Source organism: Vulpes lagopus, chromosome 10 (genome assembly GCF_018345385.1).
Source record: "Vulpes lagopus strain Blue_001 chromosome 10, ASM1834538v1, whole genome shotgun sequence".
Taxonomy (NCBI): Eukaryota; Metazoa; Chordata; class Mammalia; order Carnivora; family Canidae; genus Vulpes; species Vulpes lagopus.
In genome coordinates, this window is record NC_054833.1 from 85,141,374 (window position 1) to 85,163,604 (window position 22,231).

The 22,231-nt window shown below is 51.4% G+C and overlaps 1 pseudogene; it reads right to left on the reverse strand.

Moving 5' to 3' along the window:
- The window catches only part of LOC121500941, a 55,791-nt pseudogene extending 39,097 nt beyond the window's left edge, over nucleotides 1-16,694 (reverse strand).
- Nucleotides 16,695-22,231: the final 5,537 nt, after the last annotated feature.

Below are 22,231 nucleotides of genomic sequence, written 5' to 3' on the forward strand. Positions count from 1 at the left end.
AAGGGGAGGTGGGTGGGGGGATGGGGTGACTGGATGATGGACACTGAGGGGGGGCACTTGATGGGATGAGCGCTGGGTGTTATGCTATATGTTGGCATATTGAACTCCAATAAAAATATATATACAAAGAAATAAACTCTGGAAATAATATAATAAAGCTCTGATCTGAAGTTCAAAAAAAAAAAAAAGAAAAAAAGAAGGGGATTAGGCTCCAATGATGGTTGTGTTGGGAAGGAGGCGGGAAGCTGAGTGCCTGTGCCCTGGGCCAGCCCCAGTGGGCAGCCATGACCTCCCTGTGGTCCCGAGGGAGCCAGACTCCTTGTGTGGCTGCAGCAGGACTGACCTCCGGGAAGTGGGGATCTGCCCCTGCTCCTGGGGGCACAACTCCTGTTCAGCTGGGTCTGGCCCAAGGCACCAGCCTGTTATTAGCCACTCAACACATGCTAATTTCAATCTGCTTAATGGGACGTGCAATCTGCTTCATGTCACATCCTTCTGAGCCCATCATGGTGCTTATTTTCTTCATACAAGTTTTGTAAGTCACTGGGAGCAATTTCTTGTCTCTGGGGAGCTCTGGCAGAGTGCAATCCCTCCCTGGCCCCCACTCCCCCACTTCCAGCACAACTTTCATTACATCCTCCAGTGCATTTTATCCTGAGCTGCTCAGGGCACTTGTACCAGCAAGAGAGGAGAGCAGGAGGTGCCTCAGCTGCGGCCAGCCATTCTTCTCCCCGTAGTCACAATTTTAACAGTGGCTCAGGGGCATCTGTGCACACTCTAATCTCAGCAGCAGTCCTGCCAGGCTGATATTACTACTCCCACTTTACAGGTCAGGAAGCTGAGGCTCAGAGAGTTCAGAGGGACCCTGAGATCCACTGCTGTTTCCCAGTAGACAGGTTCCTCTGTCTACAAGGGAAGTGGAGTTAAGTCATTCCCTGGACAGAAGATAGCAAATGGGCTGAGTTTTGCTCCTACTGACATGTAACCTCAGGCTTGTCCTCAACCTCTCTGGACTCCTGGTTTCCCCACTGGAAGAAGAAGGGCCACTGAAGTGGGAAGAGCAGAGGGCTGCAATCAGGGCTTGCTGTAGGAGGTTTTGATACCTTGTTTGGGTCAAGAACCTCTGAGCCTTTTCCTTGCCTGCACGGTAGGGGCAACAAAGTGACCCGGTGAATTTCCGAGTGGTGGGAAGCCCAAAGGAAGACATATGGGAAAGCACTTGAAAAGCATAAGGGGTCAAGAATCCCTCTTGCTATCACATGAGGGTGAAAGGCATCTATCTCCACCTCTGGGATCCTATGTCTGCCTCTGGACAGGACTCACCCTGGATGTGGGTGAGGGACTACTGAGGTGTGCTATGTGCCTACCACCCCACATGGGGGCCCAGGGCTCATCTCCTACCCTGTGGCCTATGGCTGCCTTCCTGGTCTTTCTGACTCAAGTATAAGTCTCTGAGCTGTGCCACACAGCTGGTCCACCTCTTCCAGCCCTGCTAGCACAGAGTCCACTGAGCTGTCCGTGAGTCTATATCTTGGACAGGCATCTGTTTCCTGGGAGCAAAATCATTTAACGGCTCTAATCTCTGGTCTGCTGGTTTCATTATTTAAACCAAAATGAAATGTGACCCAGAGTGAGACAAAAGACCAAGTGTGCAGCTGAGAGCCGTAATGAGGCATTTACAGCCTAGCTGGGAGATGCCACGTCCCTTCACGAGGAAGGATCAGAGGCCCCCCCAGGTGGGCAGGAGACATAAATGACTATTGCCAAAGCTAGCCAGTGGGAAATCTAACAATAATGGTACATTTTGGAGAGAACAAATCAACTCCCACATTATTCTGATTATAGTGGTCCAGAGCTAGAGGCCTGGCAACTGTGGTCTGCCAGCTAATTATCATTCCATTCTCATTCCTAGCCCAGGAGGACTTTTTAATCAGCCTCTAAGAAGAAACCCAGGATGCCTCTCTGTTAAGCCAGGAGGGCTAGACAGAAAGTTGCTGCGGTGGGAGACATGCCCCTATAAAGAGAAGGTATATTTGGGTGACTCAAGGAGATTTGACCCTGGGGCAGCATGCTTGGGCCTCTGCTATTGTGTTCACACATATTATGAGAAAGGGGAGTGACACTCCAGAGTTAGAGTAGTGGTTATTCCCCCAAGATGCAACATTTGGATCAGAGGGAGAGAAAGAAAAGGCTAGGAGTCAGGAAGGAGGAGGGTGTAGGGAGACTCCAGGCTTCTATGAGGCTGCTGCCATTTGACCCCATCCTACCTTTGCCACCAGGCTTTGCTGCTGGCCCTTCAAGGAAACTGGCCCCAGAAATCCTCCCACTTACCACCCTCTGTTCCTTACTTCTCTCATTCCACATGTCTGAACTGCTTCTCCCTTTCTTCCATCCCAATATAACACATCTTTTATGGCCCAGCATAATTTCTACCTTCTAGGATATAATGGTTATGATAATGTTGTTGTTGATGGTGGTGTTGGTAGTGATGGTGGTGAAGATCATCAGCATAGTGGTGACGATTATGGTGATGGTGGTGATGATGATGATGATAGTGGTGATGATGATGGTGATGGTGGTGATGATGGTGATGATGGAGGTCATAATGAGGGTGATGGTGATGATGCTGATGGTGATGGTGGCGATGATGATGATGGTGGTGGTGATGATGATGAAGGTGCTTCTTCTTCTGCTGCTGCTGCTGGTGCGGTTGATGCTGATGGATGGTGGTGGTGATGATGAAGATGGAAATAATAGCACCTGACAAATACCTAACACTATTCTTCACAGGCATTAACTATATATTATATATAGTATATTAACTCATATAAGCTCCACTATAATCCTATAATTTGGGGCTATTATCATGCCCATTTTATAGAGAAGTACACTGAGGCCCATATAAGTCCATGTTAGTGTCCATGTTCACCTGACACCCTACTCTGATGACCAGTCATCTATTGGGCACTCCCTGAGGTGTGGCCCTATTTTTCCCCATCCTACCTAGAAATATTGCTTATATATTCTGTGACCATTAACTTCCCATTTATTTCTGCCTGTTCCCTCACTTTGGCTCTTTGTTTCCTGTCCACTCCTGCATCTGCCACTACACCATGTGGGTGTTTTCCTCCACAAAGTGTTCAAAGAAATTAAGGAGAGCAATCAGGGCTTTGGGAGCTGAGGTTGACAATTGTTTGGATATACAGCTCCAGGAGCCCTTCCAGAACTCAAAATATGAGTGATTTGGGGATGCATGAGGAGAAGGCAAGCACCGGGTAAAGAGAGTTTAGGTACTTCTGGGGTTGGAGTGGCATGATGACATCAGCTCTGAAACTTTACCACCAGAAAGAAGATCTCCTCCCTCTTTCAGAAGTGGAGTCTCCTCCCACTCTGCTAACCTTCCTGGGTCCTTTTGGACACATAAATAGTATTTGTTTTTATACTGAGTCATGTCCCAGGGAAGTTATTGTGAAATTCTTTAGTGTCTCATCCCCCGGGGACACCAGGACTTCAGAGAGAGACAGAGAAAAATCATTTATTTTCCCTTCCTAAATGCCATGGGCAGCTTTTTATGCCAAGGCGACAGGATGTGTCTAGTTAAGCATCACAATGCTGAGGGAATGAGGGATGCTGGGCCTGGAGAAGATGGGGGTGGTGGTGGGGGATGTTCTCCAGGGATGCTAGTCACAGCCTCACCATGATTGTAGGTAAAAATCACTTGAAACCAGAGGGACAGACAAAACACTCATTTTTTATTTATTCACACACACTTAAGAGGCACTTATTACACATCAGACACTGTTCCCAGTACTTGGTGACATTAACTTGCTTACTATCCTATAATCCTATGTGGTAGACATGAATGCTACTTCCATATTTCAGAACAAGAAACTGGGCCCAGAAAAGCCACATAACTCCCTGAGCCCTTGATAGGGGCACAGCTGGGTTTGTCTCCAGCATCTGGGGAGTTAGCTCCAGAGTCCGGGTGCTACCCACTACTCTGGTTGCCTAACACACATTTCACTTATTTCTAATATGCTTCAAACTTATTCTTTTAAGTCAAGGCATATAGGTAGGAGAAGACATTGAAATGCAATGAAAGGACCAGAGAAATGTACGGCTAATGTCAGGGCCCCAAAGACAGGGGCCCACTGTTTTGTGGGAGCCATGGCTACACTATGAGGCAGGGGGAGTGGTGGGGCTTCCTTTTAGAGATGAAGACATGGGTCAGGGAGTTTGTTTAGGCAGGACAGATGGGTAGGGGCAGATGGGGTCTACTTTGGAGGACCCCTGCTCTTCATCCAATGAACTCAACACAGAAGATGGCCCTCCTTAATGTAGGTGGCATCACCCAGTCCACTGTGGATCCAAAGGAAGGATAAAGTCACCCCTTCTTCCTGATTGTCTGATCTGGGATATCAATCTTCTCCTGCCCTTGGAGCTCCTGGTTTTCAGGGCTTTAGACACAGATCGGAGTCTATACCATCTGCTCTCCTGGTTCTCAGGCCTCTGGACTCAGACTATTTGATACCACCAGCCATCCTAGGTCTCAAGCTTGCAGACTGTAGAACCTGGACTACTCAGCCTTGCTGGTCACCTGAGCCAATCCCTATAATAAATCTCATCCCCACTTTCTCTTTCCATACATTTATATCCTGTTTCTATATATTTCATTTTTCTGGGGAACCCTAACATGGTGGGTGCAGTGGGTGGAACAGTGTACTCCCCCAAATTTATGTCTGCCTACAACTTTGGGCCTTCTCTGAAAGTAGGGTCTTTGCAGATATGATGAAGATAAGGGTTGAGATATTGGATTAGGGTGGTTTCCCAAAATCCACTGAGAGTGTCCTTGTAAGAGACAGAGGAGGACACAGAGGAGAATGTCATGTGAGATCTGCGTGACACATTTACAAACCAAGGAACACCAAGGAATGTCGGCAGCCAGGCAAGGAGACCTGAGACAAACTCTTCCTCAGAACCCACAGCAGGAACCAACCCTGCCCACACCTTAGTTTCGGGCTTCTGGCTTCCTGGATTGTGAAAGAATATATTTCTATTATTTTAAGCCATCTGATGTATGGTAAATTGTCATAGCAGCCTCAGGAACTAACACAAGGTCACTGGTCATCTTTGAGAAAGGGTGGTTGGGGTTTAGAGGCAAGGGCATTCAGTGAGAGCATGAGGAACACCTGAGGACCTGAGGAGAGGAAGTGAAGGCAGTAGGTGTCGATGAATATTTCAAGGACTTTGGTGGTGCAGTGAGGGAGGAGCCAATAGAACCGGAAGGAAGGTATCAAGGGACTGTCTTTGAAGAGTGGCCTCAGGGAGAAAAAGGAGAGACAAGCTTCCTGCTGGGCTTGCTGGCATGCGGGCTGTGTCTGGTGGGCTCTTGTGGCCCTGATGCTGGCACTGGGCCCCCACATACTGAAAGTGGCCTGTGGGGTAGGACAGTAGGAGGTCAAGAGGTGGAGGCAGAGGTGAATGGGATGCACCTGTGTCCTACTCAGTTGTTACTGAGTCCTGCATGCCATATGCACTGTGCTGAGTATCAGCATTGGAGATGTGTCCCACCTGGGGTCCACCACTTCCTAGCTGTGGGCCCTGAGACAAGAAAAAGTCTAATCAACCCTTCTTTGCTTGGGTTCCTGTCTTTCCAATGGAGCTCAAGGGTTAAACAGAATTGTCACATAATAGGCTCAGCATGCACTCAAGCTCATGCACTTTGCAAGAGCTCTTCATAGCTTGTGACTTAGGTGGTATCTCTCTGGTTTGACTTCTACCTGAGGCTCAAGTAGGGGACCTGGAAATACCCGGGAGGTTCCTCCCCTGCTCCCCGTGCTGGCTGCTTCTCCTTGAGATGGCAAACATATTTCATGGGTTGGCTCTGCCTGAGGTCCCATTAGCTAAGTTTGAGGTCTAAGGACCACCTATGCCTCCAACACATGGCTGAGTGGCTGGTGGAAAGGTGCAGAGTACAGGATATGCACCCAGGAAATGATTTGGTACCTTTACTGCACAGGTGGCCTTGGGACCAATGGGATAAAAAACACCCCCACTTCTTGCCTTTCCAGGTTTGGAGTGAATTGAGGATTCTAATACAAGAGATCCACTCCAGAGGAGACTGCAGATGGAGATAAAACACCAGCTTCCACCCTGAGAGCTTGATGCCAATGCAGAGCTTTGGTTTTAGGCTCAAAAGGTCTGCAGTTTCTCCCTCCAAAGGTTAGAACTGGGAGTGACCCACTTAGAGAAAATTTTGGACAGCAGAGCAGACCCTTTCCTGCTTGCAATGAGTGGGAGAGATGAAGAGAACCCCAAGTACCAGAGCTTTTCAATAGATTAGCTCCAAGCACATGAGAATCTGAGGCCATGGCCGGCTGATCACTCTCTGGGTTGTGGTGAGTGAGCAGGGGGTTTAATGTCCATCTGGTATTCCTCCGGAGGTCTTCAGGGGAGAAGAAGAATGCAGGGCACCAGCTGGGGGTATCAGGAGGAGTTTGCAGGGGCAGGTGAAACCATTTTACCTGTAAGGGCCCCAGGAGACCCAGAGCAGTGTGCTTGAAAGGAGGAGCTTCTCTTCTGCTCAAAATACCTGGATGGGCCATAGGGCTGTGGGAGAACCACCTCTGAGACTACAGAGACAGCAGTGGGGGGTGAGCAGGACACCTCTTTCTCTTGCCCACCTCTCCCAAAGACCCCACATTTCCAACTGTGCCCTGTTTGTCCGTCAGCTCTGTGCAGCTGTCAATCAGAGCAATCATCCCCATGACGTGGCTCTTAGGACATAAAGTGTCAACTTAGGCTGAGGAGCAGCTTGCTTCTTCCCTTCTGGTTCTTCATGACTTCTTGAAATGGGCTGGAGTGCATCCACCAATCCCAAATTCACATGTTGGAGTCCTAGCCCTTGGGACCTCGGAATGTGACTGTATTGGGAGATGGGGTCTTCACAGAGAAGATTAAGGAAACAGAGTCAGCCCTAATCCAATCTGGCTAATTCTTTATAAGAAGTGTTCAGGACACAGACTCCTACAGAGGGACAACTGTGTGATGACATAGGGAGAGGATGGCCATCTACACGCCAAAGAGAGGCCTCAGAAGGAACCCACCCTGCCCACACCTAGATCTCCAACTTCCAGCTTCCAGGACATACATTTCTGTTTATGTCCCCTGCCTCGGGGGCAGGGGTTGGGGGCGAGAGCCCCAGAGAACTAGTACATGTCCCCTTGAGGCAGTGAGGGGGTGTAGAGGCCCCAGCTCCCACTCCCAGCTGAAATGGGCACAGGGATATTCTGGAAGTCCCTGGAACCAAGTCAGGACCCAGCACTTGGGGGAGGGAGGGCCGGGAAGCTCTGGGCAGTGCTGCCCACCATCCCCCAACCCCCATTCCGTCCACATTGGTTGGGCCAGTGGCTCTCAGACTCTGGACTACACCAGGATCATTTTGAGGGCTTGTTTAAGATGGAGACTCCTGGGCCCTGCCCTCAGAGATCCTGACACATAGAACTCAGATGGGAGATGCCCCCAGGGGATGACACAGACACATTTAGCTGTCCTTGCTGCCGTGTGACTCTAAGGTCCGCTGACACTGGTGTTCTTCCTCGGAATGGCCCATCTCGACATTGTTGCTGGCTTCCAGAATCTCGCTCTCAAATCTGTGAGGCCCTGTGACTTTAAAAGCTCCTCCTGCATGTTTTTCTGGATGGTGCTGTGTGAGAGCAGAGGATGTCTGCGTGGGGTGCTCCGGCCATCAGGCTGACCAGGTGGAGGGTGCAGGTCACAGAGTGACCATCTCTCCTCAAAAGTGAAAATGTGGAGAGGGGCAGAGAGGCCATGGTGGGGGCGCAAGCTTGGAGGGTCAGCAGGGAAGGCTGGCTGTAATCTAAGACCTCTGACAAAGGCATTTTTCTTTCTGGGAGCTCTCCAGTGCAGAGACCTGTATTTAATAACATAACCCTCCCGTAGAAGAAAGGCAAGATTTGGACAGCTCGTCTGTTGGGGAGCTGTCTAATCCTGATAAATGGAACAGAATCCTACCCGCTGTGAAACGTCCCAGTGTTAGATTAAACATATCAATCCTGTTTGTTACCTTCTCTTATCCTCCAACTGGCACCTGGCCGGCCTCTGGGGATCTGTCTTCGATGGCCTTTCGTGGGAAATGACACGGTTCAGCACCAGACACCGTGGTAATTGCTGTGCAGTGCTCCCAGCCCGGGGAAGCAGCCACAGAGAGCCGGATATTGTGCTGAGACAAGGCTGGGCAGGCCCTGTGATTGGTTTGTGATCACAGTCCCCTGGGAATCCTGTAAGAAGCTGGTAGAAAGTGCTTGTTTCTGTAGTAGATGCCCCATCAGGCTGGTACCCCAGCCCCAAGTTGTCCCCTGCTCTGGAGAATAGTTCTCGATGGATGGAGCCACCTCGCCTGACAGGTCACACTCCCTGTCCCAGAGTTTATGCCCCATCCTGGGGGGCTGCCCTCAGCCAAGGCAGGCATGGGGGAGGTACATGGATGGCCTCTCACCTGAAAGCAAAATCAGTACAGGTGCAATCCCCAATCCAGTGCTCCTGTGGAGTCAGACGGAAGCTGTTTTAGCCCAGGCAATTTCTTGCTCATCTCTCTGCCCTCTTTGCTCTCCTTGCTCCCTTCCCTGAGAGCTGGTCCTTAGTCACAGACCCCGAGCCTCACCTTAGGCTCTGCTTCTGAGGAACCAAGAGGAGCCCCAGCCTCAGGACCCAACCTCAGGGGAAGAACTTCCAGGAACAGCCTCTCTAGGGCTGCATTCCTGGCTTGAGAGTTTCCTCTGCTAGAGGCAGGGACCCAGTGAGGAAGCAGATTGACCCCAAGATGGGTGGGAAGTCTAGGGAGATGCAACTGAGCAACTGGAAGCTTCCGGCTCCCTGAACCTTCTTGGCTTGTGGGAGTAGCATGTCACTCCTTAGAAGATGAAGCCTCCTTCCCTGCCTGAAAACTATACTGAAGTTGTAGAGGAGCAGGTACATGGGGTGGGACGATGGGGCTGGTGGTGCAGGGATAGGGCTATAGTGCAGGGGGATGATGGAGAGGGTGGTGCAGGCTGGGGATGTGGTGTAGAGGGATGATGGAGAAGGTGGTGCAGGGATGGGGACGTGGGAGCAGGGGGATAATGGAGAAGGAGATGTAGGGCTGAGGAAGTGGTGCAGAAGGATGATGGAGAGGGTGCTGCAAGGCTGAGGAGATGGTGCAGGGGGATAAGGGATTCCAGAACAACAGAGTCCAGATGGCAGCACTCATCTCTTAGGAGCAAGTTACCTAGTAGGCAACAAGCCCAGAATGGTGGTTGATCCACTGAAATCTAGGTCAGGGATGAATGGAACGTGGTACTCCAGGACATGGTGATGATGAGTGGCCAGCAGGAGAATATGGGAAGCCTTTGATCAAGCAGGGTCAAGGATGGGAGGAGTTTGAGATCAGTTGCCCTATTTGCACATGACCTCCTGCTGTATTTCCAAAACCAAGCTAGTTCTTGGACCCAGACCCATGGGGTGCAGGAGAAGCCCAGTTCCCTGAGGAAGGACATGGCAGTAGTGTTATATACAGTCTTCCCCAATGATACTCATGGGCATTTGTTTGGATGACTGTCCCTGGTGCAAAGGGAGCTGGTGGGGACAGAGTTTCTCCTGACTCTGGGGATCTCTGTGCTCACCGGCAGGAAGCAGAGTGTTTTCCATTCATGTGGAATGGGCAGCAGTTCCTATGCTTGGGCTTGCTCAGGGCTGCATCTTCCTTTGCTCCCCAGCGCTCTCTAGTTCAAGGGGCTGATGAGAAATCCCACGGAGTAGAGCATGGGCCCTCCTGTCATCAATAGCACGTTAGTGGACTTTCTGAGCAAGAAATGGCAGGTTTGTTGAAGGCCTTGATGACCATACACACTCCCAAGGTAGGAGCCAGACTCTAGTTGAGTCTAGACTGGGCATATCAGTGATTGGCTTAGGGATCCAGCAAAGGCTTCTCATGGTCTGGAGTATACCAGGACACCTTCCCCAAATAAAGGATAGGTTATGGCTCCATGAGCCTCTCATTGCTGGGAAAAATGCACAAACCTTGGATGGCCCCTTTGGATTTTGGAGGCAGCATATTCCATACTTGGAAAGATTGTTCTGAACTATTTATCAGGACAAGGATCTGATGATTTTGAGTAGAGCTCAGACCAGGGAAGGGTTCTATAGCAGCACCAGGGCCCGGTATCAATGTTGAAACTTTCCTGAACCCCATGATCCTGGTGAACAGTGACTATTAAAGAGACCCCAATAATCCTTTAGAATCAGGTCTCTCCTTATCGAAGTTTTAGATTGTGTTTTTATTTGACATTGGATATGCACCAGAGAGAGCTCTGAGGGAGACCCTGGCCGCTCCTAAAACCTACCTTCTCATTGGGTCCCCATGGTTACCTAGGGTGAAGCCGTGCACAACTCATTGGGTCCCCATGGTTACCTAGGGTGAAGCCGTGCACAAATCTCCAAATTCTCATCCTTTGCTTCATCAATGCTTAGCTCAACTGTTTTGTCCTTCCTGATCGATAGGAACAAAATGCTTGTTGGTAACACTTGGTTAAGATTCTCTCCTTGCCCCAGGCCCCTCGACCTCCACCCCCTCGGCCTGAGGCAGCAGATGGCCCCTCTCGACCCCAGGGCTAGACATTCTCTGGTCTGTGGTCCCATCATGATGCCTACACCCTTTATTTGAGGTCCACATGTCCTGCTCTGTCTAGTCTGTTTGCTCTTCTCCAAAGGAAAAGGCCCTTTCAGCCTGGCCTTTGTGATGCCTGCGACCTCATGATTGGAGGTACCCTGATTGCAATCACCTCTCCCCTCCTCCTGTTGCCATAGCCCCCTCCTCAACTGCAGCAGACCCCTCCCTCATGGCATAGCCCCTCCCCCCATAGCAATAGGCACTTTTCCTCTCTTGCAATAATCCTTTAGAATCAGGTCTCTCCTTACCGAAGTTTAGATTGTGTTTTTATTTGACATTGGATATGCACCAGAGAGAGCTCTGAGGGAGACCCTGGCCGCGCATGTACTTGGGGGATGGGGCATCTTTGGGAGCTCGGGGCACCCCTCCTTTAGCAAGTCCTGATCTACCTGTGGAGTTCCAGGTTAGAGGTTGGGTGATGGGACTGAGGGGGAGGCAGTGATTGGGATGAGGGGGAGGGGAAGGAGCCATAGGATTCTCTCCACTGAAGTCATGGGAATCTGGAACCTCCCTTGATGTCTGTGATGTCAATCCCAAACATGAACACACTGGGTCTCCCCCACCCCCAAAAAACACACACCGACAGGTACCCTATTCATCGCAGAAACTCTGAGTCCTGACCAAACACACTCAGAACATTCTGCCTTCTTGAACTGGGCCCCTCTGTTCAGGGTCCTGGTGAAGGCTCATTTAGGGGAATTTCATTCTTAAAACCCCAGCATGCCTGTTTTCAGCAGCTCCCATCTCCCCAGATGAGTTCCCTGTGGTCTCTGACTCCCTGACTTCAGACAGAAAATCCAGCCTGCATGGGTTCGATTGTGGATCTTGGGAAGGTTTACTGCTCTGTCTCCCAGCCCCATGGGGAGCATCCCTGCAGGCTGACAGGGATGACCTCTGAAGACCCAGGGAAGCTGAGAGATGCTCACCTGAACCTGAGGTGTGTGTGGGAGGACACTGCAGAGGCTGCCTCACCTGTGACCAAGTTGCCTCGTGTCTGTCACACCCAAACTCTGCATCCAGACTCCCGTGAGCCTTCACATCTTCCCAGGTGGAGACCATGAACCTGACGGCCAGATGGGGCCTGTTATCTGCTGGCAGCTGATGAAATTTCCAGATTGAGGATCCTCCCTTTTAGATAGAAGTTCTTGAAGGTGTCAGGGAAACGAGATGTGGTTCACTTTTCCTTGGCTTCATCCTCTGGAGGAACCAGGTAAAGTCCTTTCTTCCAGGAAGCCTCCTGGCCACCCAGCCCAACCTCAGGTTTCTCCTCCACATGCCTGTGGCAGAAAACACCTGCACAAAAATAAGGGAACGTAAAAAAAAAAAAAAATAAGGGAATGTGTACTAGCTTGTCCTTAGGCTCTGGTCCTGCCATCTTATCTCTGAAGGCAGACACAGAAATGGGTTCCTTCGTGTGATAGCCCCTGCCTTGGTCCACGATATGGCACTGTCTGAATTTGTGATGGGTATTGATTGGTGACTTAGCAAAACCTGTTAATTGACATTGGTCAATATTGTCAGGCATTTAGGGGAGGATTTATTTGAAGGGGCTTAGAAAATGGGGCTCAGACCACTGCCCATCTTTAATAATCCAATCCCTGTCCCCACTGCACCCATACACATCTTCCTTTCCGGAATCTTCACTCTGAGCATGCCCATGGCAGTCAGAGGGGAGCTCTCCTATTTTTTATTATCATCATTTTCTGCAGATGGACTAGACACTCCGTAAATGTTAACAATGACAAATCGCCGGCCCCGGCAACACCACAATCACATAATGATAGTCATTACACCATGGGTGTTTGACGGGCTGAGCGGCAGGAGCCAGGGACCCAGTTCAGCCAGAGACAGACGCCTGGGAAGCAGACGAGATGCAGCAGAGGGCCTGGGGACCCCTTGACACCACCCTTGCCTGTGCTGTGGCCACACCTGAGGATGGCTTTCCCTCTGAGAGATCAGGGCCAGGTGTGCAGGTGGCAAAATGGCAACTCAAGGTCACAGTGCTGACATATTGGGGTTGCCATACCCAATCACCACTAACTGGGAAGCTTCAAAGTAGAAACCTGTCTTCTCGTGGTTCTGGAGACCAGAAGTCCCAAAATGAGGCATGGCAGTGTTAGTTCCCTATGAGGGCTCCGAGGGGAAATCTGTTTCAGGCCTCTCCCAGCTCGAGCGCTGCTGGGGGTCTTTAGTATCTGTAAGTTGCAGACCTATCACCAGGACCTCTGCCTCTATTGTCACATGGCCACCTTCTCTGTCCCTCCACGTGGTCCCCTGCTTATATGGATGCCAGTCATTGGGCCTAAGGCCCATCCTATCTAGTATGACCACATCTTAACTGCATCTGCAAAGACCCCATTTCCAAATAACCTACATTTGTAGGTTCTGAGTAGATGTGACTTTGGGCGGGGGGGGGCTACTGTTCAACCCAGTGCACTTGTTGAGCTAAGATTGATCTATGACCTGTAGACTGTGGGCCTCCTTGCCACTCATTCTGTCTGCATTGTGCCTGCATTGGCCAGATGAACATAGCACTCTGTCCCACATGCCCCCACCAGGTGGACCTGGTTGAGGAAAGGCTCTGTGGAGGTCCTGCTCTCTTGCTCTTCTATGAGATCCTCTGGCTTTGGAGGAGGGACAGAAGGCACGATCTATTTCCTATCAAGACATTTTGTGGCACATCAAGCCACACAGGGCCACCTCAGAGCCATGTCTGCACACAACCAAGATGTCCAAACCACAGAATGATCCATCACCCCTATCTTGAGCAGCGTGAGTGGCCACGACTGCTTACCCATGACGATTTCTACTTCTCTCTGTCATTGGATATTCAATCATAGAATTTCCCACACTTGCTGTTCACACAGAACAACATCTGATCCAAAGCAAAGCCCCAAATCCCTCTCCAAAATCACCTGATACAAGCCCAAACTAGAATAAGTGCTTCCTAACACTCCCTCCCTGAGACACTCTGGCTCTCCAAGTGTGGGAGCTTCCTCATTGCAATGAGACAACAAGTGTGTTGTGTGCCTTCCTGGTGGTCTTTGGTGGCAGTACATTAGCCCCAGAGAAATAATCATAGTTAGCAGTATGGGCATTATTTTGTGCCAAGCACTGAGCTAAGTAACTTTGTATTATCTCATGTAACACTCATGTCAAACCTTGGGGTAGTTGCTGTGAGGTAGGAGATTGAGGCATGGAGGAGACGTTTATGGTTGTGCATGTCTGTACCCATGCGTGTATTTATATCTGCATGTGGTTGTGTGTATTTGTGTTCTTGTAACTGCACCTACACTCAAGTCCACGTCATCTGTATCTTTCTCTACCTGTGTCTCTGGTGCATATTTGTGTCTATGTGTGTGTCTATATCTGTATATATATCTGCATGTATTTTTAATTTTATCAGCACTTACAGATGAGGAAACCAATGTTCAAAAACGTCCATGACCCATGCAAGGTCCCCCAAGCAGTGAGCTGTGCATCTACACAGTCTGGCCCTGGAGCCTGTGCTCTGGGAGGGCTGCTCTGCAGCACAGATGATTCATTCATTCAGACCTATGTCCCCTGCCCAGAGTTGTGTCCACACTTGATAGGTGTTCAATAAATATCTGTTGAATGAATGAGTTGATTACATGAACATGTGAGAGGTTTTGCTGCCCTTGGGAGTATAAATTGTTACAACCTTTAGGACAGTGATTTGATAATATAAAGTAACACTGAAAATACTCATAATCTACAGCCCATGACATCCTTGCTAGGGATACCGCTGAGGGAATTTTCACACACATGCACGGAGACATATAAGAAAATATTCAAAATATGTTTTGGGTATTGTTGCATCTGTGTTTGCTCCTGTGAAGTGGACTAGACCTGCACATCTGTGAATAAGGAGTGTGGATAAATACATGACGGCACTTCCTACCGTAGGGTATCATGCCACCATAAAAATGCATAAATTACATCAATATTTATCAACATGGAGAGATCTCAAAGTTATACTATTAAAAAATAGGCAAGTTGCAAAAAAGATTTGTATATTATGTTATTTATATAAACATGTAAAGTATTCCTAATATCATATAAACATATATATGTATATATATGTATATGTATTTATATTTAGATATAATATTTATTTATATATATTGAGAGAGAAAAAGAGATGCAGAAAGAGGAGAGGAGTTAAGAAAAAGAAAGGGAAGGACAGAGAAAATACAAATGGACAGAAGCCAAAACTTCTGGTGGGGTGGAGGGTTGGGGCGCAGGGACCTTGGGGACTTCCGACTCCATTGGCAACAAATAATTTTTGAAAAGACCCAAAATACATATAGTAAAACATGGACATGGCTTACACACAGGGGGCAGGTGCACTAGTGTCTGTTAGACTGATTTGTTTTCTTCCTGTTTTGAGACTTTTCCTAACAGAACATGTGAGAAGGGATGTCCTTGCAGGCACAGACTGCTCCTGCTTTGGTGGCCACACGGGCCGGTAGGGCAGCAGGAGAGGAGGGGGCAGGTGACAGGAAGCCTACTCAGGCACCTGGAACCAGGGTTAAGAGTTTATACTTCTGAATTCAGTGAAATGGGAAGCCACTGAAAGTTTTTGAGCAGAGCAGTAAATGGGGAAATTGAAAGTTTGCTCCCCCTGCCAAGTGGTGCTCAGGTTGTAGACTGTATCCATTTCTCAGAGCCGCCATGACAAATTAACACAAACTGGGTGGCTCGAAGCAAGAGAATTGTACTCTCTCATGGTCTGGGGACCAGAAGTCCAAGATCAAGGTGTCTGCAGGGCCACCCTCCCTCAGGAGGCTCTTGGGAGGATCCTTCCTTTCTCTTCCAGCTTCTGGTGGTTCCTGGTGCCCCATGGCTGGCAGACATAGAGCTCCAGCCTCTGCTTTGTGGTCACATGGTTGTCTCCCTGTGTCTTCACATGGCCTGAGGACAACGTCATTGGGTTTAGGGCCCACTCTAGTCCACTATGGTCTTTCCTCACCTTAACTTATTACATCTGGAATGATCTTGTTTCCATATAAGGTCACAATGTGAAGTCTCAGGTGGACATGAATTTGGGGAGGGCACTGTTCACCCTGGGACCCCGGGGCCAGAAGGGAAGTGGGACGTCATTCATGAGGCCGCCATGGTCCAGGGGCTGATGGTAGCTCAGCTCAGTATGGTGGCGTGGTCGTGGGGGGTGGAGGTTCCAGAAGTCCTGGGTGGCTGTGTGGTTAGGCCTTGGATGTGAGGGAAGGGGGGCACCCAGGATGACTCGGAATTGCTGAGATTTGAGGGGGCTAGGTCACAGGCAGCACCTGCCCTTCTGGGATGGGTTCCATGTTCTGCAGGGAGTCAGGTAAGACCCACCTGGAAGGCCTGCTCACTGGGGGGGCCTCTGGACCGCTCCCTCTGACCTGCACCTCCCAGCAGCCAGCTCTCTGCTCAGTCTGAGGTCTGAGGGGGGCGCTCCACTGCTTCTTTTTCTAAAACATTTTTGCGGCAAATATCATAGGGTGCAGTGAAGCTGGTTTCCCTTAGCTGGATTGGAAAATCGAGGTTTCTGTCAGCTGGCAGGGCTGGGAGTCACAATGAGCCCACACACCCACTCCGGGTAGCTGGAGAAGCGGTGGGTGGGGCCTGAACATGGCAGCAGGAGCCTGGAAGTCAAGACACAAGTGACACAAATGAGCAGCTTCTCCCAGGATGTGCAGGAGCAGCTGAGGCCACAGCGGAAGGCAAATCGTCCCTGGAGGCTTGGCTGTGTCAACCTTCAGCCCAGAAGACAGTGAAACAGCACTTACTGTGAACACAGGTGGGGATGCCAGGCATGCAGGTCACCCCGGCTGCCCGTCCCGAGGGGGGTCATTCTCATGAATCCCGAGAGGTGGGCCGGGTGCTCTGGGCTGCTGTGCATGCTCACCTGGCTGAATGCCGAGGCCAGAAAGGGGATGCGCCGAGTCATCTGTGCAGGCATCTAGACGTCCAGTGTGCCTGGATTTGGAATCTAACCAAGATGTCCTTGGGCCAGGATCCCCTCTCGATGGCTTCCTCTGCTGACCACCTCTCCTGGCAGCTGGCCAGTTTCAGGCTTGCCCACGTCCTGCATCTTAGCAGTACTGCCGGCCACAGTTCTAGCAGCATGTGGAGCACATGGGTCACTGAAACAATATGCACATTAGCCAGGGTGGGGTCGGGTGGAGAAGGGTGAGGGGGGGATGAGTGGGGCCAGGGGTCACTTCTCTGACCTAAAGAGAGTAGGGGTGGGCCAGGATCCAGAGGAAGCCTGGGTGAGAAAACTGGGCTGCTGGTGCTGGGTGGACACACGGGAGAGCTGTCTTCTCCAGCAAGCACATCTATGAGGCAGAAATCACAGTGCAGACCCATCTTGAGGTGGGCGCCACCCGACGGTGCAGGGTCTGGGGTGTGGAACACTACACACTGGATCCACGTCCCCCTTGCAGCAGGATTGCTGGATGAGGACTGGGTCACCGGTGAGGCTGAGTGGAGGGGCCTCTTTATCCCGAGGATGGATGTTCTCCGTGCTCAGAGTTCCCAGGAGAAGCGGGGGGAGAAGGATCGTGTCTGCAGGGCTGGGTGGGTGGGGAGGTGTGGGGCACAGAGTCTGCTCTGTCACGGCCACCTTCTGCTGCTCGTTTATGGAGGAGGAAACTGAAGCTCAGAGACAGATCCAAGGCTCCAGGGTGTCCGTGGGCTTCTGTGTGCAATGGTGGCACGAATGCCTATGCTCCACTGGCCGGAACATTCCATCCACCAAATCCAGCCCAGAGCTTGGAAGGGAAGGTTTGCAAAGCAGTTGTGTCCTCAGGTCATGAGCGCAGCTGGGGTCAGGGAGGTGCCCAGGGAGGTGGAGGCCCAAGCCCAGCTTTGCCTCTGCCCCTGCTGCCTCCCCATTTCTGGGGGCCTCACTTCCACACACAAAGATGGGCACCCCGAGATCTGGCACTGGGCATCATACAGACTAACCCTACGTCTCCTCAGCTGCCAGTGTCATTCCTTCTGGTTTCAGGCCCCAACCAGGCTGAGTGTCCTACCTGTCCCCCCCACTTCCTAGGGTGTGAGCTGGTGCTAGCTGGCTGCTGCCCCATAGCCTCAGAATCCTCAGGGGGCTTAACCCGATCAGAATTTGTTTCTTACTTATATAAGTCCCTGTTCAAGGGAGCACAGTCATGCAGGGACCTAGGCTGGAGGAGCTGATGCCATTTCCAGCACGTGGCTTCCCAGGGCAGTGCATTGGTGTCTGGGGTGGCTGTGACAAAGGACCCCAGCTGGGTGCCTTAGAACAACAGAGATTTGCCATCTCAGTTCTGGAGTAGGAGATAGAGATGTTGGCGGAGTTGGTTCTTTCGATGGCTGAGAGGGAGAATCTGTTCCAGATCTTTCCTAACTTCTGCCTGTGTGTGTGTGTATGTGTGTGTGTGCATGTACACATGGCTGTGTGTGCACTGTGGTGGGTGTATGTGTGTGTGCATGTAGACATGACGGTGTGTGTGTACCTGTGGTGTGCACCTGTGGTGTGTATGTGTGCATTCATGTGCGTGTGTGCATGTAGGCATGGCTGTGTGGCTGTGTGTGCGCATCTGTGGTGTGCACCTATGGGGAGGTGTGTGTACCTGTGGTGTGCACTGGGGCATGTATGTGTGTGCATATGTGTGTGTGCATGTAGACATGGCTGTGTGTGCACATCTGTGATGTGCACCTGTGGGATGTGTGTGTGCACACAGGTACACACGCTGTGTATGTGGACCTGTGGCGTGCATATGTGTACACACGTGTGTACACATGCCTAGGTGTGCCTGTACAGACTTCTCCCCCAGTGCTGGGACTTCCATTTCTTACCACTGGCTGCACACAGTTGACAGCAAGCGCAGCCAGCTCTGCAATTAGCACAGACGTCAGTTTGAAGCTGGCACAGAGGGAGGAGTGGGCTCTGCTTCCATTCATTTATTTGCTTTGTGGAGAGGACGTTATGCAACCAAGGTTTGCCACTGAATGTCCAGCAGGGCTGTGAGGGCTTGTAATGGTGTCACTGGGCCGGAGGCACTCTACAGGCCAGCTGGGCCATCCTGTTTTCCCTGAAATACCTTGGTGTTTGGAGCAAGACCGAGAGGAAAGCCAATGAGGCAATGACTTTGCAGACTCATGAGCACTTCATGGGTGTGCCGTAGACTGCATGCTGGGCTGGGGTCATCAGACCGATAGAGAAAGTGCCCCACACAAACCTTCCTCACATGTGGATTATATGAACATTTGTTCTTGCATCTGCTGTAACGTAGTGGCATCTGTCATTTTGTTTGGGTTTGCTCCGGGCATTGGTGGAAGCCCCTCCGCCTCCTGCCACGTACTGGTGAGTCGGGATTGAAACCTATGTGCCAGGTGAGGGCTCACGCCTGGACATCTCCATGGGCAGAGCTCCCAGGGAGGCAGGTGGAGGAGGCACTCAAAGTCCACTACTTTTGGGGAAGTGACACAGCTGTGGAAGGCAGCCGGCACCCCATGCCCATCAGGCAGACCTGGGAGCCAGACCCTGAGCTCTGTGACTCTGGGCAATGATGTCTCATCTCTGTACTCAGTTTACTCCCTTTGAAATCGGATGCCTACCTCCGGGGGAAGGAACAGGATTCAAGAAGTTAGCAGATGTATCACACTCAGCGCAGTGTCCGATGCATAATGTACACTATAAATGTTGGCTATTATTCCTAATAGTTGGTATTTATCAAGACTGTGTTATAGGCAGCACTTAGTGAAGCATTTTATATTCGTTATATCACGTAATCCTCAGAGTGAATCTACGAGGTCCATGCCATTGTGTGTCCAGCCTGAGGGCACACATTTAGCGAGTGGCCATGCTGGGACTTTGATTCCTCCTGTGATTTGCAACCCCAGGGCTTGCACTCATCACCTCCACATCACATCATTTGATAACAACATTAAGAGTGCTGCGGACGCTCTGTGACTGTGCACCACAATGACAGCATGTGGAAGGCTGCTGGGACACTCTCAATCCACCAGCATCTTCTGGATGGAGGGACCCGGGTTCAGCAAATGGCAGTGTTGCCCTCGGTTCCAAAGCCAGAAAGTGGCAGGACTGGGGTTTGAACAGTCCTTGGTCTTAACCATGCCCAGCATCTTCAACCTGCCCCCACTGCCATGTGTCCCGGGCCGCAGCCACAAGCCGGGAGACTGGGCGGTGGGAAGGAGGCAGGGAAGCAGTTCTGAGACGCAGAGTCAGATTAGTATGCGCGGTGTGGCCCCTGCCAGTTCAGACAGATGAAGAACGCTAGTTTCTTCAATATCATTGCCATTTGAAGGTCTTGGCAAGGGGCATGTACATGCTGTGCTGTGTTAGATTTAGAAATAAAATCTGACCAGAAGGTGTGGAATCCTCCTAAAACGTCCTGAGCGGAATCACTCTGTGAAGCAGCTTGCTCAGTAGAGAGTTGTGTCCGGGGTTTCATGAGGACAGGAATCTGTGTTCGGAGAGAATGTGCCCACAGGCAATGCACAGAGTAAGGGTCTGTGCACAGACCATTAAGGGTCACATCCCTCCTCCCGGCAGGCCAGAGAGGGACCAGGGTGAGGACTGGACTTTTAGGAGTTGATGGAGAAAGCAATCACATGGCCACAGGCTGATATGAGAGGATGTGGATCCTGGTGTGGGCAGGGGCTCCCCAGGGGTGAAGCAGGAGCCTAATATGGGCAGGTGCTCCCCAGGGGTGAAGCCATAGCCAGACATGGGCAGGTGCTCCCCAGGTATGTACTAAGGTATGGACAAAGGTCTGGGGACCTTCTCTTATACAGCAGAAACTCTCACTTCTGAGACCTGGGAAGACCCTTCAGCCCCCGCCCCATGGGGTGCAGAGGGGCCCACACTGCTTGCCTTTCTGGAGGGCATGGGTCTGGCAGCCACCGTGGGGTTCTGGACTATCTTGGGAGCATTTTCTCCCCAATGACGGCTGGTTCTTTCTCTCCTCTGAGTGTCTAGGCCTCTTGGGTTGTAGCTCAGGCTTTTCCATGTGAGTTAATATATGCTCTTGACCCAAATTAAATGTAATTTACCTTGTTTCAGAGCCCAAAGGAGCATGTGGGATACACCTGAAATGTAGCAAAGGCAGTTACCTGACTCAGACATTACAGGAGGATTAAGCGGGCCTGGGAACAGGAGGGCTTCGGCGTCTCGGCCCCCTGAGGCCCACTAGCGTGGCCTGTCCCTTGAAGTATGGCGCCTCTTTGGACAGGAGGCCTGGATTCCCTTCCCTCAGCTTCCCCTGGGCGGCCCAGCTCCGCCCCTCCTGAATCCCGAGGGCTCCCGCTCAGCTCCCCTCACTTGCTCCCTGACAGCCTGGGGGATCCCCGCACACACGCACAGCCGCCTGCTCCAGGCCCACGTCAGATACCTCCCGCACGTCCATGGAAACGGCTCCTCTGTCATCCACCTGGTCTCTAAGACGGGCGAGACTCTCATCAGGTCTTACATGGATGGGGCTCGGCACGGGTTAGTGTCAGAGGAGGAAAAGGGGACGGTGTGCAGCTATGCCTCTGCCCTTGGGGGGTTTCCACTCGTGATGGGAAGTCAGCATCAGGGGTCAGTTCAGGGGTGTGGGTCTCCGGGTGTGACGGGGTCACACGGAGGTGAGCCCGGTCCATCTAGGAGGAGTTTAAGATGTGAAACCAGTGGGCAGGATGGAGAACCCGGCTGCAGCCAGCACGGAGCCCTTAGTTTCCCCTGAAATCCCTGCTGCCCCTGTCTGCCCAGGGAGGCCACCCTGCTGCCCTCTCCCCACAGATGCTTTCCCATGACAGCTCCTCTGCACAGTGGCTTCTGCTCCTGGGACAGGACGACCTCTTGCTCAGGGCATTCCAGGTGTGTCCGGCCCGTTCTCTGGGTCCTCCCGATGACCCAGCTCTTGAGAAGGATGGGAGACAGGGAGAGAGAGAGGAGAGAGAGGAATGGAAGTGAGAAGAAACCCCGTGTTTTGCGAGGCTAGACCCCAGCCGTCTGAAGGGGAGGACAAGAATGTGAAGCTGCCACCCTGGAGGGCCAGAGCCTGCTCCAGCACTGGCCTGCCGGTCTAGGCTCTGCACTGGCCTCTGCCCTGACCTCTGACCTCGCTCTCCTCAGCCCTGACTATGGGTCCCAGTACCCCCGCTGACTCTCACCTGGCCTATAAACATTTCCTTGTTGCGTGTTCCACTTACCTGGGGCTCACTTGCACTTGGTGAGGACGGGTCATTAGTGGACCATTTGTTCATTCAAAACATGCTGGTCAACCTCCCCCTAGGTTTCGGGGTCTCGTGTAAGCCATGGGGGAGACATGGACGCAAAGGACCCAGTCCCCTCCCGCTGAAGCTCAGGGTCCAGCATAGGAGACATGTGTGGCTGTGGCAGACAGATGGCACATGTGACAGCAGAGAAGGCTCTGGGAACACCCAGCCTCGGCCAGGACTTGACAGAGAGCCAGTGCCTCAGTTCTCAAGAAATCCAGGAGGAAG